Source organism: Danaus plexippus, chromosome 25 (assembly GCF_018135715.1).
Source record: "Danaus plexippus chromosome 25, MEX_DaPlex, whole genome shotgun sequence".
Lineage (NCBI taxonomy): Eukaryota > Metazoa > Arthropoda > Insecta > Lepidoptera > Nymphalidae > Danaus > Danaus plexippus.
The window spans coordinates 2,497,650-2,517,535 of NC_083553.1; the positions used below are offsets into that span (position 1 = coordinate 2,497,650).

The following is a 19,886-nucleotide window of genomic DNA, read 5'->3' on the forward strand; positions in this document are numbered from 1 at the left end:
AAATAATTTGTTTTACTTTTATGTACTCTAAGTACGAGTTTGTATTGTCACTTCAATACACACAGTTTTAGCGTTCATTTTTATATTAGCCGTTAGCAATTTGAAAAAATCCCTTTAAACTGTGAATACGTAAAAATTATATGACTTTCTATATTTTTTAGAACTCTTTAAATTTAGAATAATGGTCAAATATATACACGCTAAAAGTGTTGGGTAAAAAATTACCGTAAACATTACTTCCATCCTTTAAGATAGTTTGCGGTATCAGCAGAAACGATTATAGACCTAAAAAATACTTACAAAAGAGTGTGTTTTCGTTTTTTATAACAATTGTCTTAACTTTTAATCAACCATAAATTCCATAGACGGATAGCTAACAGTTTAAATATAGCTTAAAAATGGAAGAAAAGACAAGTAACATGAATAAGTGAAGTTTTCAGAGGAATGATAGGAATCTGTAAAAAAGAGACACCAAATAAATTAAATTGATCTTCAAGAATTTAAGGGCCTCTCAGAACTGAAGAGTGTTTAATATGCAAAATATGATTTTTCATATAAAACAATTTTTCATATAAGGATTTATATTACTTATTTGCGATATAAATATCCCAGTCGTGATATATTTTTATTTTGAGACACATTTAAAAGAGAAATTAAATTTGAGATTTAATTCAATTTTACATTTGCTGTGTATTTTTAATTCTTGATAAAAACAAAACGATGTTCCTTCAGTAGTAATAAACGATATTAAAAAACCTACTGTAGGTTAAAGACAGATTTATTTATTTAAATATACATATACCTTGTCAGATATTATTATAATATCTTAATAGAGTAAATAACGAAATCTGAATGCTATAATTGAACTTACTTCTATACTAAATTATTAGCCTCTCAACAAAAAACATGTTTGAATAAATTTATTCGTTTTGAAATTATATTATATAATTGTATACAATTGTCTGTACTATACAAAAAAAGTATCATAGCAATGTTCGGTTAGTAATAGAACGTTAAGTGAATAAATTGACTGAAACACATACAAATGATGGATGATAAATAACTTCTTGTAATTCTACAACATTTGCGTAATATTTCATATTTTATTTTGAATCTGGTAGTCTGGATGAATATGGTAATAATAAGATACAGCCTACACGAGCGCCAGCCTACGAGGGAGCATGGCCTACGTCATAACCAAAAATAAATTAATAGCATATTTAACTTTGTACACTAAGCTCCTTAAAAGTTGGTAATAATCGGAAGTACGTGCCTTATATGAATATTACAAACTTTTAATTTAATATTTTGCTAAAATAATTTATTTATGTGTAATGAATATATGAAAAAATTTATGACGAAGATAATTTGAAACGAATTTTGTTGTAATCGATAAAATTTGATGAGAATATAAAGTTTACAGAAGAGCCTACGAATTGGAAGCGTGAGAATAATTTTAGACTATGGATTTTTTATACGAATTTGATGACAATCTACCTTTTTTTTTGTTTTTACAGAAAATATTTATTCCCTATAATTATTTAACTATATACATTCATTATCTTATGGTTTTGTGTGTGTTAAGTTTGAATAAAAAGTAATTGATAATTGTACTTCCTTAATAGCAAAATTAATAATAGAAACCAAGCCCTTTCTTATTAATACGTTATTCGAAGTAGATGTTATTTCAATTGATTACGATCCAAAAAGTATGAAATAAAAAAAGTTATAAACAAGTATACAGAAACTTTAAAAACATTTACGACTTAAGGGAAAATTTTAAATATTTGCGTAATTGATATGGAATTAGACGTGTTTTGTACTGCTTCAAATTTATTAAAAATTAAATTTAACAGTATACAAGAACCGTTTCCTGATACATCTATGAAGTTTTAATATCAAATTTCACTTTTCATTTTTATTACGAAGTATCAGTTAAGAAACATTTTTGTTTGTTATTGAAATCTTTTTTTTCTATCACCTAAAATGTTGTCTAAGATTTTTTCTATTTTATTTAATACATAGAACATTTAATATATCGGATGTTACGTTCCAACCGCAGTCTGAGACTTGGTATGCCTTTAGTTTCCTGGGATGAAGGCAATTAATTCTGTTACCACAGCACGGTAAATACGATATGGTGTTGGATAAAACAAAATTATTTGCTTAGCAAATTATTACTTCAAATATTTTATACAATTTTAAAACATTTATACCGTCATCTAATTAGAAATACATTCACGTAAACTATGACTTTCACTCATTTTCGTTCAGAAACAAATCAAAATATTCCATGACTATTCATTACGTTATATAGACATATAATAATATCTTTATATATTACAAATAATCAATACAGATGTAGCTATTCCCTCCCTAAAAGATCGTAATTTAATTGCGCGGTATGGTCGTTTGTTTACGGTAATTCAACTACAAACCGGTAATGGATTGCTCGCGAATCGACACATGTACTATTTTCATACACTTACAATGATTACGGAATATGTAACAGTCAATTATTCTATTTTGATTCTCAGCCACAGGTGACCGTGACCAAATGTATTGAAATTTTGCCATTAAATAAGTTGTTCGTGTTTCAAAAGAAACCTCAAGAATACCTTATGTTGTCAGCATTTAATTGTACTCGACATTGTATCTTTACTTTCAAGTAAGCAGATTTTTTTTTTATAAATTGAATACGTTAATGAAAAATTATGAATATAAATTTATTACGATAATCAGAGTCAGCGTTTTCAAAAATAAGCTCGTCAACACGAAATAAGGTTCTGGAAATTTTACTATCATTAATTGGAATTAATTAAAAATGCTTGAAACATTATTAATATCTGGAATTTGATCGTAATATTCTATAGAAGGAATAATTTTTAATATAATAGCTATATGTTTGCTTTTGTGTATATGTTTAAGAGTGTTATATGTATATATAAGTTAATTAGTGTAAATCTTTTAACTATATAAAAGAAGGAATATATTTTCTTTTGTACATACTGTAGAATTCTAAATAAAATATACTTTTATAATTTCTTCTATATACAAATTCTTTTTAAGCTATTAAGCAACGTTATGTGAATCGATTTTATTTTTGATACAGAATAGGCTTTTAAACTCGATAGAAAATACGGCTAAGAAATTTTTTTGATCTTCATTGTTATAGAACATAATTTTCTTAGAAACTTTATAAAAATGTACATATGTCTGCCTTTATAGGTAACATGTGCACATTAGTTTTAACAGAAAATTATATTAAAATTTATTTATTTCCTTGTTTGTTGTTCTTAGTAAATGTAACAAAAAACTTTAAATAACTATAATACTTATTATACAAAAATATTACGAAGCTCTATTACCATCAATGAATTAAAGAAAATTTTTCTCTTGCTCAATGTTATGAGAATTATTAGAAGGAATTAGGAGAATTTTATAAGGGAATAAAGACACTACCAAACAACGTAAACTTGTAAATGGTAATGGTGTTTTGATATATATTTTTTTATTCTTATTGTATTTAATACTAAAACTATCGCCAGTTATCGGTTAGAAACTCCAACCGATATTTAGTTAATAGCCAACAAGTCGCCCGGGAGTCGGTCGAGGTAAACGCTTTTAAATTTTTAACTCCCGAGAGCGTCTCTTGAATTACAGTAATTGCCTCACTGCTCTGTTCCTTCCAATTATTTAACATAAGTCTTTGACCACAATGGAGTACATCGTCCATTTAACCGAATGGATTGGGAGCATTCGAGTATGTAAAAGTTTCTTCCTTAGTATTTTTGCATATAAATTTTTAATAGTATGACATTTTTAAAATAAGCATTCTTTTCTTGTGTATTATTTTACGACCAGACTTATACACATACAAACATGCACACAAAGTTTCATAAAAATGTTGTCTATTTTTCCGAATTAATATTAAGAACAGCTGAGCACATTTTAATGTAACTTTCCTTAGATTGTAGAAGAATTTGAAGAGTTATTTATGTAAAATATTTGCTAAAAAATATTTAGAGTTCCCTCAATTAAAAATAGATACTAAATGAGTAGTACCAAAATCATCGGGAGCATCAGCTATTTGGAGATAATTAAAATACAAAATTGATAATAATTTTCAATTTAGTATCTTTGTTCCCAAAAAATCTTCATTATCATTGCAAGAATAGAATATAGATCTGAAATATTCTAATCGTGTGAACAAAGCTAGAGCAAACCTAGTGAAGATATACTTAAAATTATATCTCATACAAATCTAGATATGAAGTACAAGTAATTAGTAAAAGGAATGTATATCCTTTTAAAACAATAATACCGATGTTTTTGATTTTTAGGTTTCCTCAAATTTTAACTTGAAAAATAGGCAGATAATTAATATAACATATACGATTAAATCATATTGGCTGTACAAAATCTCGTAAGGACAATTGAAAATAAATTGATGTGAAATGATTTTTACAATACATGCTACAAAACAGCTACTAAATTTCTGAGTGTATGCTCAAAAAAATAAAAATATTTTATTACTGTAACGTGCATAGAAACGCAATAAAAAAACTCGAAATATAGTAATAAACGTCATATCTCAACAAGATTTCCATTCAATTTTCATTCGCTGTTTCGCTTTTCAAATCAGATGGACCAGATATTGGAGTAAAAAATCAATACTACATGCATCTAGTCGAGCATTGACCAGAATAAATGAACCTTGACAGCGCATTTTCTACAGTCACTCAAACAGAATACACACGAAAGATTTAAAATATTGTTATAAAATAATTTTTATAAATATTGAATATTTTTGAAACTAAATATTTTTAAAATTTATAAAATTCAATAAGTGTCTTTTAAGCAAAATAGGTTCTTATAGTTTAAGCACTTAAAGCCGGAAGGGTCAAAAACATTCCTTATCCATAATTCAATGTCTTCCAGACTAGACGAAATTTAGAAACTTGCCCTCATTTTCACCGCATAGGTAAGTGAAATAGTTATTTTAGTAGCTAAATCAAAGGAATAAGGTTTGTTGGTTGCTTTTACTGTTAGGGTGGAACTTAGTCGTCTTATCTATTCAAATCACTTTGAATAAATTATTAGGACACTAAAGCATTATCAGTCACTTAAATAATAGTGGTTTGTACTTAGTAACAAGGTTCTTTGTTTACGTAAATTTAAGCGAATCCTTTGAATCTTTTGCTGAAAATTAATAATAACTATGGATAGTATTTTTCCATTAAATATGAATTTGAATTTCACTTGTGTCGCAATTATTTACATTATTTTCTGCTTGTAACATTACTGACGTGTGTATAGAATCATTTGCTTTATTATATAATTTAGTATAGTTAAATTATAGTCTGCAAGAATATTAAGATATCGGTATATAATAAAATGCCATGAAAACTACTTTTTTACTATTTAGGTCAACGAGCAAGTTGATAGTCCAGTCAATGACGATGCGGATACTTCCGTCATTTATAAAATTGAGTTATCAATTGTGTCAATAAATTAGGAAAGAAAAACAGGTCTTTTGTATGAAAAGAATTGTGGGTTTTTTGGAGAAGATTCACTCATTATATTAAATAACCAATAACTATTATATTTAAGTGTTATCGTTAGTGTTGTTAACACGTCGAGCCAGCGTTTACCAAGTTTAGTTCCTTAAATTGATAGGCTAATATTTTACATTATACTTAAAATAAATGCCTTCCAACTAAATTATTTTTGCGTAGCGGGAAGAAAATAAGAAACCATTTCTAAGAATTTTTGCATTAATAGGTCTTGACGAGGAAAAAGAACGCCTCAATCCGCTGTGCACTTAAACGTGTAATCCTACACTCTTATGCCACTGCCAAAGTACATACCTGCGCAGAAAATGTTTGATGTCTATTCTATTTACAAAAATGTATTTTGTATTCTTAAAGACTTTTTTGATAGATTTGAAATTAAATCAACCACAATACGAAGGTCGAATAAAATTACTCCTAATAAAATGTATCGATTAAAATTAAGGTTGCAAATAAAGCTTAATGCCATTAATTGATGTACGACCTACCTTATGTAAGCCTGTACAGTGGAATGGTTAGTAAATTTTGATACTGAATTTAAATAATTCATAAGTTGTGATTTAACATATTTGTTAAATGTTAATGATTGTTCGTTAGTTACGGATTTAATACTAGTTATTGGATTACGCTGTGAAAAGATTATAATAAAGAATATAATTTTAATGTAGAAATTTTGCATTCCCAATAAATGTACATTATTGTTTCTTTCTGGGTATTTTGGACGGATACAGGCAAAATTCTTTGTATACTCTGAGGGTAGCAAAAAATTAAGTTTCCAACGAAGTTTATTTTGACCATGCTAGAAGTACGTAACTTCAAAACGATAAAAAAAGTAATATCCGTAAAGGAAAGCAAATCTGTTTGGAGAGAAGTCTTCCAATTATCGTTCTTAATAGAAGAAGTGGGTGTATTTTTGTTGAGAATAAATCGTCTTAGTAGACTCTGGACATCTCAAAGTTTAAAATTTTTTATTGCGTATTGGACGGTATAGAAAAATAATTTAAAAAGTTACTCATAATCCGAGCCATGTATTATTAATAATTATTCATTAAAATAATTTTGCTCTTTGGGTTTTATACTTTGTATTTTCTTTATTCGTGCTTGGATCTTTACAAGAAAATTATTTCATGTAAATGTTATCGCTGTAGGTAAAATATCATAAATTGATTTTTTGTTTCTTTATGTGTTCCTTGTCTTATTAATTAAAAGGTTATTTATTATGACTGAGATATATCTATCTTCTTTCTAAATAAAGCGTAAGTAATAGAATAATACTAGTAAAATTGCCCTGTCATTATTGTGTATTTTATAGTTTAGGAGCCAATCCTCATATAATATAGGAAAGTTCCGGGACATCTAGATAAAATCCGCTTACTTGTGACCTATTATTATTAATGTAATGTTATTTTATATTTATGGATCTAACATGTACAGAAATGGATACAATTAGGCACTTCAAACTAAGCGACCATGATACAGATTATCGAAGAAACTATGAACTTAACCAGTTGTTGTTTAAATATTTTGTGTTTTTAGACGAGCGTTAGGATAGTCTATGCTCTGTGCCTTCGCTGACAGTCGCTTCTAGTTCAATATACGTTGATATGTGTGTGACACTCCAAGTGAGGCTTTTTCCCATTGGTCGAGAATGTATCCTTCGCCAATGATTAGAAGAGGTTATAAGAAGATTTGAGGTTGAAGCTAATTCAGGTCAACCTCAACAATAGAAAGGTTTGCGATATCCTCAGCAGTAACACCAAAAAACGAATACTCCTGAACGTTCTCCTAAATATAAACTTACCATTTGTAAAATATGGATATTAGCAGAGGCGTGCTTATTTTGTAAATTATCCGCTAAATTATAATTTACCATAAAGAATACTTCTATAATGTAATTAAAATTATTGATTATATCATTTCACCCTCTAATTTTTATATACAGGGTAACATTTTGCCTTTGTAGGGCATAATGTGTTTCGATTGCTATCGAGAGTGGGGTGGAACACAGTTCTAAGCTGATTACATTTTAAGTGAAAATGTGTCGAGAGGGTTTTTTTATTTTATTCGGTATAAAAGGGTCATGAGTACGAACAACGTTATACCGGATAATTCTATTTGTAGCGAATTGTCGTAAACACTTGCGGCGTTCGGACATATTTAGCGATTTCTTGGAAAAATATGTTGAAATTAAGCAATAATCTTTAAAAGATTACGAATATACAACACTAATGCTAACAATACTAATTAACGATAGGCTCCTTCTTAAGGATCGCATATACACTTAGAACTTTGGTAACACTAAAAAAATTCATATACTAAATAAACTTGGCCTATTATTGTAATACTTAAAAAAAAATAAGAAAATTAAGAAAACATAGTTGATTTTAAAGTAAATATGAATTATGGAATGGAAACGTTCCATTAAACAAGTTTAATAATCTTAGTTTCCCATCAAATAAATGAACAAACAATTTCTAATTTTCTCTAGAAGAATGTTCGAGGAATCATGAATATGTAATACGGTAAGGCTAAAGTTAGATTTTTTATTTTCATTGACATACAAGGGTTGCGCTTTCAGCCGTTGTGTTGATATGTCATGGGCAAATTAAGAAGATATTTTATTTATTTGTTGTAGCAATGAAAAACGTACTCATTTTAATAATATATCTATTATAGACCATAAAAATTAAACCAATATTACAGTGAACGTAATGTATTAAAAATACACTTTTTTTTTAAAACATCGTTGATTATTTAAATGACTATATGACGATATATTAGACATAATAAATCAAGGAAAATTGAGACTATGACTATGGAAAATCATTACTTAAGCGTGTCAGAAATTCGTATTCAAATTCAACAAAACGCTTTCACAGATCGAACGAACAAAGCGGTCTGATTTGAATAGATGTAGTTCGGGGATATACGCAGTAATACTGGAGGCTGAGTAAATAAAACTGTTTTGATGAAATATCAGAGGCATGAAAAAAAAAATAGACATACTGGTATATTTTTTTTTATAAAGAAATGAAATTTGAATTTTTTGTATACCGAGACATATGTATATGGGTTGGACATAACCGTAACCGTATGCTGGAATTATCTGTTGAAGCCTTTTCAACATACTATTTTATTTTACCATTTTTTTTTGACTTTTGAAGTAGGAGTACTGTTATAAGCTTTTTTCAAAAGCTTTTTGTATGCCGTAACAGTACATTCGTAAGCTGACGGCTATTCTGTGTTGACATTTGACAGGGCTTTGATCAAATTTATGTTTGAAAAAGTAACTTTCAGTTTAACCACGGAAATTTAAAACGTGGTTTTATAGAAAAGGGCCTAAAAGGTACCGAATATAATTCTTAAGAATATTAACTATTGTTTTACACTTTTTTTTTACACAATTTTTTTGTTTTCCATTTTTCATCAGAATAAATTAAAAATAATAATTATCATGGGCTAACAATAAAATGATCAAAAAAATATCTTTTTTGAAATTTTAGATAAGAGGAAATTGCTTAAAAATCAACGAAATATTGAAAGTAATGAAATTTGATTAATTCACTGGTTATTGATAATACAGTTAACTCATTATTACAAAAAAATATACTCATATAATGAACTACTAATAACCACTATGGTGATTTCTGCTGTGAGTTTTGAGTCAAAAAATGAGTGTGAGTTTTGAGTCAAAAACTTAAGAATATATATTTTTATTACTTATTTTAATAGGATGGTTTGTATTTTATTGTAGGTGTCTGTTTGTCTTTTATGTTAAAACTGTTATACATCCGTAACCAGTATGGATATTTGTCACGTCTTAAGAGAAAAACCACGTAAGCGAAATTATTAATAGATGGATACAACAAAGCCTTCACATGGAGACTTAACAATACATTATATAATTTAAGGAAGCCTATAAAATGACCTAGCTACATATATAAAATATTGGAACTCTAAAATCTTTATGAAAATCTTTGGACCTAGGTAAAGAAAGCGTAAATCTCGTCTAATAACCATATTATTGAATTAAATCATATTAAATAAACAGCTTAATATGACGTCATCTATATATCTCTTTAATATTAAAGCCGATATTAAATTGATCGATGTAAGGATTAGGATAAATGAAATTTCAACATAGGAATAAAAGTTTTCTGTGTTTAAAAGCTAGAGATTGTTTAATTTGTCTTTTGAATCGATATGAACAGAAGTCAACATTAGAGGGTGCTTCGTTGGAAATACTTTAGGTAATTCTATGTTAACCTGATAATGTTTCATAGTGCTATATAATTAAGGTTTATAATGGATCGTTACTAATTTAAAGTTATTTGAATGGGTTTGGAGCTCTGAAAATGCTTTGAGACTCAAATTTTCAGGTGACTTAAAATTTTGTGATATATATTTTCTGTATAAATTAAATTTTTCGTATAATATTAATAGTTATGAATAAATCTTTGACGTAATTATTTGACATACTTTCTTCTTTCTTTTATCATAAATGTATTATGAATGGTTCATATATATTTTACCGACTATCCTAAAAGCTGCGATTAGTGTACTTAACTGAAATCATTTTACCTTATATCGAGAAAACAGCCTGAATAGAATAATACTCTCAATGAAAATAAATAAGTGGTCGCATTTACTTTAAAAGTTAATTTGTTAGTTCAAAAACATATACATTGCTTTTAATAAATAAATAATATCTGAGATCTCAATTTATAAAAAAAACTATCATAGGAATGATAATGTAGTTTTCCAGCAAATATTTAAATAAAACAATAAAAATTGTTATGGCTGAAAAACTCATTAGCAATAAAGTAAAAAAAGGTTCTACCGTAAAAAAATATTGTGGATGCCTACTACACTGACGTGACATGAATAATCACTGATAAAAATATATTTAAAAAAGTATAAAATTATACATATCTATAAATTATAAATGAAAATATATATCACTTTGATATTTTACTTACTTATGAAGAAATTAAAAAAAATGCATATTCTCAATTGCCTATTTTCAAGGACTAGAAAGTTAATCTGATGTCAATCTCCAAATCTAAAACGAATTCTAGTTTACTGTTCTCATCTATGGACATTAATTACTTTTGTATGATATAAATAAATAAATATACAGTTAGTTTTACTAGATATTAGCATAATAAAATTATTATTTCAAGTTCAATTGTAGAATAGAAATGTCATTACGTGTGACATTTATGTTTCATCTAGGAGTATATATGTATACATAGGGAAGTATAGGAGGAATTGTGACATACATCGGGGATAGTTTACGGTTTGACTGAATTATATTCGTGTGTCATAGTGATTGTAGTGTGCTATGTTTATTTAAAATAGTGGTATGCACTTCTAATGCATATTATTTTAAAAAATAGCTACATCCAGTTGTTCGTGTAAACTTTGACCGAATTAAAATTCCACTATTGTTAAAAGATATAAACTTTTTGTTCTACGTCACGTGTCGGAACATGAAGTGTTGCATTAAAAAGTACGTTTACGGTGTACTTAATATAAAAAAAACAGGTATTGGATAACGAGAGTCGGGAGAGAAACCGTCAAAGACATCAGCGACGACGGTCGACCTGCTGAAGTTATAACTCCCGAAACGTTTGCTCTTATCGAATAGGAGGTTCTCAGAGACTGCCGTTTGAAAATTAGAGAAATTGCAGCTTGGCTCGATCAACGTGCGACTCATAGACAATTCACACGAAAAAAATTGAGTACAAATATGGGTACCGAAACTTCTTTCAGCGGTACAGAGACAGGATTGAGTGCGCTGGCTTCGGAGTTTTTGGATATATTTGATGAAAATTCCAAGACTGTGATCATGCGGCTAGTGACTGTTGATGAAACTATGATCTTGTACTATGTATTCACTACTTATACTAATTTTTTTTTGTAAATTACTATATTATATGTATACTATACTTTAAACATAATCAGTGAAGGCCGTATAATTTTGTACAAAAGTATTTATATTAATGAAGTAAATAAATGAAAATTAAGATATTGTCGCCATGATTGATGACACTCAAGTAAATCTTCCACAAAACCGATAATTTTAAGACAGTGACGGATCATTTGTTGAAATTTATAGAATTAATTTTTTTTATAAATTTATGTTCAACCACGTTCACTCCGAATGAAATAACTTTTTACATGTTGCTGTTTCTATGGTTCGTTTTATCTTTTGGTTTTTGATTTATGTGTTTTACAAAAACCCAAAAAGAAATTCCCCGTGGACGCACCGAACGTTTTCTCGACGGGCAAATTAATTCAGCCCATTTCAGAAATCACCCCTTACTGTAAATCCTCGATTGCTTTATTGCGTGTTATAAAAAAATATAAGAATAACGCCATTCTTAGGAACGTAATGGTTTGTAACGAATTCGTAATACGGTTGCTATTGAACGGTATCTTTGTAACGTATTTTTTATGAGAACGAATTTGATGTTCTTATACGAGAAACAATGAATTGTTCGACTGTCGGTTCGTATTTCCGATGATATTGTAATTTGGATTCAATTCCTATTGTACTACGTAGTATTTTGCAATGAACATATTTGAGATTGTAACATAATAATCATTACTATGACATGAAAATGAAAACCTTTTCATTTTGGTGTTGATTGTTTTCTATTTCGCTTCGAAAAGTGTTGCGTATATAATGTTACTTTATTTGTAGTGGTTCTAGTGATTTTGAAGGTTCCATGCTATTATTTTTATCTGAACTCGTTTCATGAAAAAATCTTTGAATATGATTGAGCCTTATTAGGGTTTTTATTTCGTGAATCCTTATATATATAGAAAATATTCGCATACACAAAACGACAAAACTTTTTTTAATGTATCTTGCATTAGTTCATTGTAATTCACAAAAAAAAAATACGGCTTACACCAATTATGCCTGCTTATGTAAAAAAATAATTAAGTATATACATACATCCATAACATATTTTCTTTGTTATATAAAAAGAAAAAAATATTTTACGTTTTCGAACCTTGTTACCGCCAATGTCATTGCTATCAGCGAACTATAAAAATAATTTTAGATGGTACTGATTGAAAACAGACAATTTACGTAAACAATCGCCCAACGATATATATTGATTTATTTTACATAAAGTAGATTGTTAAAATGTAGCGGTCTATGAAAATAAAAATGTTGTTACATCGCTTCTATTTTTTCGTTCATCTATTGCATGTCGTATTACAACCGGCTGCAGATTTGAGGTAAAAAGAACAATGGGGTAACGCCAATAACTCACAACAGCTGACCGTGCAACCTTTTATAATATCAGTCATTCGTTCAAGTGCTCTACTGGATTATTGGGTTTTGAGCAATAATTATATAAACATAGTGCTCAGTTCTCGACATGTATCTATCATCCGCCTGATCGTGTTTGTGTCGTATGTACACATATCGAAATAATAATGTACAGTGGTATAGTTTTAGATAGTCTTCTGTTGATTTTACACTATGATTACAATTTTCGTAGCCCAATAACAATAATTTATCGATAACTTCTTGTTAAGTGTATGTTATTCGGAAATATTACTTATTTCGTTGAAGCATATCTCTTATTTTATTGTGTACTTGAGGAGATGTTCTACCTCAAATGTAACAACTATATATAATGGCTGCCATCTTCGTATATAGTTCTAATTGTATCCATATTTATAATCATTCTAGGGATTTGTTTAAGGTAAAAATAACGTTAATAAAATCAGAATAGACGGATGTTGAAGTAAGGTAATTTTTACGGTCTTGAAAAACGGAAAGAATTTTTAAAATCTTAAAACTTGTGAGAATAAAGATGATACTTAAATATAGATGCTGTTGTATTATTTTTGATCACGATCAAAATTTACAATATAAGAATACATGCGATATACATTAATTACACAGCAATTTAAACTTGAAAAGTCAACGATCATTTTAAGATATTTTAAAATAATATCGACATGTAGCTTGTAACGTTTTCTTAACTTATTTAAGAGCCTAGAAAATATTTATTTATGAATTTCACTAACGTTTGTGATTATTTTGTTTAAGAAACATTGAAGTGCATCGCTAACGAACGATCATCCTGCATTTATGACTGATGAAAAGTCTTCATAATCCAATTAGTATATTAAATGTAATTTTTATTAACTTACAAAATACTTAAAGTAATATCAGATTTGTGATTGTGTCCGATTTCAGTTCTAAATCTCGCTGTTTACTCTTTAAATGTTTATGTGAGTTGGGACTACATGTGCGCTGATAAAAATATAGACTATTATATAGACTATTATCTAAGTATAGATAATATTATATATAGAAAATATAAAAGATTTAGGTTTATTTGTAGACAACGGACTTCATTTCGGATATGGCTTGGCTAAATTTTACACCCTGACACTCATGCTCTATATGATATATATCTTTAAAGTTTTCATAATGAGAAAGCTTCGCTTTTTTTATTCAGCTTCGAATATTCCTATCTTTTATTTTCTGAATTCCAACAGTCTGAATTTACGCCTAGCCATAATCACGAGGACAATGGAATTGAATTTAGTTTCATGATTCTATTTTAAATATTAATGTAGTGAATTTTAAGAACATTTAAATAAGAGACTTTAATGTACGCTTATATATGCGATCTGCACATAGTTCAAGATAATTAAATGTCGAGTGATCAAATAAAAAAACCACTCTTATATTTAATAAAGCTAATGCGATCCCAATATTTCTAATATCGTTGTAAATTTTATTATGTCTGGTGTATTAAGTAATTGGATTTATTGCGATGCGAGTCACAGATTACAATATCTCTTCTGATATTATCTGATAAATGTATTGATTTACGAAGCTACGGACGGAATATCTACACGTGCTTTTATTTTATACCATAGAATAATATTAATTCAGGCTATATTTAGATGACATAATATTTAATTCGCAAAGGTTTAATGCGGATATATAACTATTATTTTAAGCCGTAAATCGAATACACTTGAAAATTTGTGACTTTTTTAATACAAAATCACGAAATAAGTCACATGTTTTTTCCAATATCGAGGCCAGCGTTCCCCCCATACCTCGAGTGAACTCTTAATGGACTCTTGTAAAGCCGTAATATGAATTATGGAGCCGTGACAATGTCTATATAATTCATTACGTAATCGAAAACCATTCTGAATATTTAACCCTTCATTTTATAGTACATTAAACGCGACTGACATAAATTAAAGGTTAAATCAATTTATTTACATACGAGTAAATATCCTTATGTAAATATTTTCACGATAATTGAAATTGGTTTTGATTTTAAGCCATTGATAGATACGTTTCAATTATTTTGGAAGGAAATATAATCAGGAGACGAAAATGTCAGCCACAAAACGTCAATGATATATATAAGTCCGAAAATACTATAAGAAGAAATTGATATATAAGTGACCATAAGAACATTTTTTTCTCTAACTTTTTGAATTTTACTATTATATTGATTTTATGAATTATTTACTTGTAATTGCTCACTCTGTAGAAACAGATTATAAGGTTCAATAAACCAAAATAGATAATTCAGGTGTCCATATCACGGAACGGTTTATAGTTGATTTATAAAAGAGTTTGAACATAACAAAAATCGTCATCATCAGCCCATTGGTGCCACTCCTGAGCAAAGGCTTTTTCTTTCATGGAGAAGATGAGAGCATTAATCACCACGAGTGCTCAAATTTATTCACCAGTTCAAACTTAAAATTTGAATTTATAATTCCAGATTTACTTAGGTTGTAAAAAATATATTTTTAATTTAGTAGAAAGTTAAAAAGTTTTTTTTTTTTTTTAATTTCAAATTAGTTTTTCAAGTTTTTATCTAATAACGTTAAGTAAACCAATACAACAGAAAGTCGGAAGGAAGACTTTTGATTACTTCTGTGAAGTTAGAAATTCATTTCATTAGTAAATAGTCTATGCTAAACAGTTTCCTGTACTTGTAACTTTGACGTTATTACAAACTTAGGTTTGCCGTAGTGATTCTTAGAAATTAATTCGTTTGATTTCAGTAAAATTCACTTATTAATTTATGAATAGGTAGTAAAATTATGAAGTTCACAAGTTCTTAATTGAATATAATAAATCAACTTGGTTTTCCTTATATATGTTTAAGTGAATCTTTAAACTCTAGAATTCAGTCGAGCAAAAAAATTATCTTCTGGCTCTTTTCAAAATGTTTGCAACTCACTGTAACAGCTGTGTTATTGTAGACAAAACGTGGGTTAATTGCTCAGCTGAGATCCAAGCAACAGTTTTAGTTATTCAAAATATATTGAACCATGACGCAACAAATAGAAGACATTTTTACTGATTGTCAAGATGACAACATCAACTTTCAATATTCTCGTTGAGTCATATTTAAAAAAATGCTTAAACAATAAGCTTCCCTTAATGAGAGATCTAAGCCTTTCGCGAGTATTCATTTAAATGAAACTGATATTTTCGGATTATTATTATTATTATTGTTTTAAAAAACTACACACTCCCGATGTCTCGGTTACTTTGTAGCAACCGTGATCACGGGCAGACGAGATGATGATGAGACGAAAATATTAGTTTCATTTTAACTTCCCTTAAATTACTTTCAAATTCGATGATTGCATCAAGAAATTTATGTATAAGGTCCAGAATTAACGAAAAACTAAAAAAAATATTCGATAGAATAATGCGATTATTTACAAGAGTCTCGAAAATAATTACAATTCCTAATTCCCGTTTTAACCTGATTTTGTATTTTCAGACTTTCGTATCATTTCTAATTTAAAAAATTATTTTGTGGCCAGTAATTTTTATAAATAAGGAGTATTTTGCAGAACTTCAAGAATATATTTTTAAGTCTAGAATAGAAGCTTTCTCAACCAGGTTACAATTTCGCGAGCTAGTTGAAGTTAAACTGGGGAATAGAAACATTTTCTATGGCATGTACTTCGTTTTCTCGTCAAGGTCACGAACTTTTCAACGAACCCACGTGATTATAAATAATTTGTGCCCTTAACGACATTCAAATAAGATTAAATATCGTCCCTTGAAAATTGACCTGTGACAAATTATTTCAGCGAAATTGCGATGGGTGTTGCGATGGGGGCTTTTATCTTATTCACTCGGTAATTTTAATTTAAGATCGCAATATGCTTATTCTTTATTGAATACTTTTATAATATTAAGCTTATTTAATTATAAATACACCTGTTAATAAAAATATATAACACCAAACAGAGTTTCTATAGAGCAAACATGAAAATATATTAAAGAGGTCGGAGTTCAAATGTCAAACTATTTATTGCTAAAGTTGCTTAAGAATAATATAAAAAAATGTCCCTCATTTCCTTCCAAATTACGGCAACGAGTAAGTTTTCTAATAAAGTCGAATATTACTGTTCCTTACAACATTAAACATTTTATGAAAATGCTTTCAATTTACCTAATATAATTGGAAGGATACGCCCTTTTGCCTTAATAGCTGTTGCCTAAAATTTTTAATACAGTTAAGATAATATAATGAATATAATTTTACTATGGGTCGCTGGTACCTCTGATTTGATGTCAAATATTTTAGTGATTTTTTTAGTGCTATTAATATCTCAATTCAGTTATCTCGTTTTAGTAAAGATAATTTTTAAACCAATGTTCAGAAACTTTTTCAAACAATAATATAGCAATTAAAATTTGTAATAAAAACATGAACGAAATTTTAAAACCTTGCTTTAACTTTAGGTATAACACGGAAATTAAAAAATAAATCTCAAGTGAGAAAATAAATGGAAGGCCGCGAAATTAAAAACTATGTAGAACTTCTAGGGATATGGATTTTTAAATTGTATTCTTCTTTACGTAAACGCCAATACCAAAAAACTTAGGGTTATGGAAAATCTTATGCAACTATAAAGCAAAATATTATATAAACGTGCCTTTAAAACTGGTTTACATGGTCTATTATCACCATACAGTGCATATTCTCTAGAAACTAAATCATTGGTACTTAAGAATAAATGTTGTGCATTTTTTTCGATCTCCTAAAAGATATATAGGTTTGAAAACAGAATATTGACGATAATAGACACTATTCTGATTTAACGTTTCCATCATAACTCCAAAACTGCCCAAAGAAAGTGGATCTTAGATTCGTTGTACACTTTTTTTTTTGTCAGATTATCCAAAACATTTATTATTTACATCAAACGTAATGAACGAGGAATATGCCCTCAAACGTTTTCTTATTACGCTTTTAAAAATAACGGAAATTGATTCCGTTAGGGTGTCAGGTAACTTAATAAGGACGTCGCAAAATTTTGTCATTACATCAAAATTTTTGTTACACGAAACTAGATCGTATCTGCAGTTTTGTTTGCTAAATTCTTGGTGAGTTATTACAAATACATTTATTTATGCTGAAAGCAATTTCTCACTATGATAACGTAATGGTTTTGCCAAAAACTATTTATACTTATTTGATGTCTCTTTCTGTATGGTTACGGAGAAAATTAGCACACATTCATCCATTTTTACATCTATATTCACATCATAGTGTTTGAAGGGTAGTTACAGTTATTGCAAATAATATCACATGTAAATAAATATAGTGAAAATAAACTCGATCTAAATTCGAACGTGAAGTACATTAACTGTTAAAGAAGCTTTATGTATGTGTAAAGTAATAGAGCCTAGCTTTATGTCTATTGATAGATTGACAAATTGTATTGGTTAGGTTGTATTGGATAGACTTATTACAGTTGGTTTCCCTATGATGCGAATAAAATAATACTAATAACTTTTTATTATAATTGCCGAACAAGTGTTGATGTATGGCATCCATTATCAATCATTTGAACTGATTTTTTTTATGTAAAAGTTGGCAAACAAGCAGACGGCCTACTAGATGGGCAGTAGTCACCGTCGCCCATGGACATCCGCGACATACAAGAAAAGGGAGGGGTGGGAATAAGGAAATGACAGGAAAGGGTGGGAACAGGGAAAGGGCAACCGGCTCTCTCACTCATCGAACGAAACCCTGTCATTTATGTCTACTTCACGCTGATCTTCTGTGAGAGGGTGGTATTTCCCCGATAGAGCCAGCCCATGGTTGAGCTAGGCTCTACCACCTATAAATTTTCTGTTGATATGCAATTATATTATCAAAAATCTATTTTAATTATATAGTACATATTACAATATCTTCATCTACTACAACAAATTACTATAACCAAGTCATTTATAATAAATATTAAAAAGTATTTTATACGATTGTTATCAAAAATTCGTCAGTAGTCATTAATATAAAACATTTATTTCGTCTCTGAAGGTCGTTGACCAGAAACCATTTTCATGAAACAAGAAAATTAAAGGCAGTTAACCTACTTCTTAATAAACGTGCACAATGGGATACAAACAAAGATTCAATGCTAGTATTTTATTGTGTTTTTCCGATACTTCAAATAGGACTTAACGATACGTCTATTTGTGTTTACAATTCATCGTAATTAGAGTATTTTATTGTTTCGCTAATAAAAATAAATGCGGATTGATTTGTAAGCTCAGCTGGCGAGGGTGTTTCATTAGGATTTCACCTTCATATAACGTTTTACATAAAAACAGAATTAATTCAATTAAAATTATTAGAGATTAAACTTTTATTGAGCTTTAACTAAACCACTTTATTGTTTAAACAGATCTACCATAACGGAGTTTCGTTTACTTCTAGTCACTATTTCATTATTTAACTTAGTAACTCGTGATATATTAGGTGATATTGTTCGCGTTATTTTAAGTCAACGTATTCTTAGCTATACTTAATAAATTAAATAAAGTGAGAATATTCAGAATGATAAACTGGCGAAGTATGTATTAATTACCCCCTATTTTTTTTACGTTGTATGAAATGACATCACTCCACACGTATTCATATTAATTGGGTTTATCCACATTCATTTCAAATCATGTTTAATGTTACGAATTTAAGTCAATAAAACATGAATTGATATGTAAAATTTTAAAATAAATAGTAAAAGTTTTAAACTCTAATAATTTCGAATACTTACGAGTACATTATCTCAAACGAGTGTAGAGTTCCAAACATTAATATCGATATATATTTTAAATATATTAGTACGTGTATAATGAATATATTTCTCTGCAGATAATACAAATTTAATGAATTAAAAGACATTATTAATTAATTTATCAACTAAACATATGAATTCATGAAGACGATGAACAAAAGACGCCGATATTTTTCCATTCAATTA

General features: G+C 28.5%; 1 protein-coding gene across 1 annotated transcript in view; it reads left to right on the forward strand.

The window, feature by feature from the left end:
* LOC116775420 (uncharacterized) overlaps window positions 1-19,886 on the forward strand; it is a 46,066-nt gene that overhangs the window by 628 nt on the left and 25,552 nt on the right. The gene's annotated exons all lie outside the window — the stretch shown is intronic.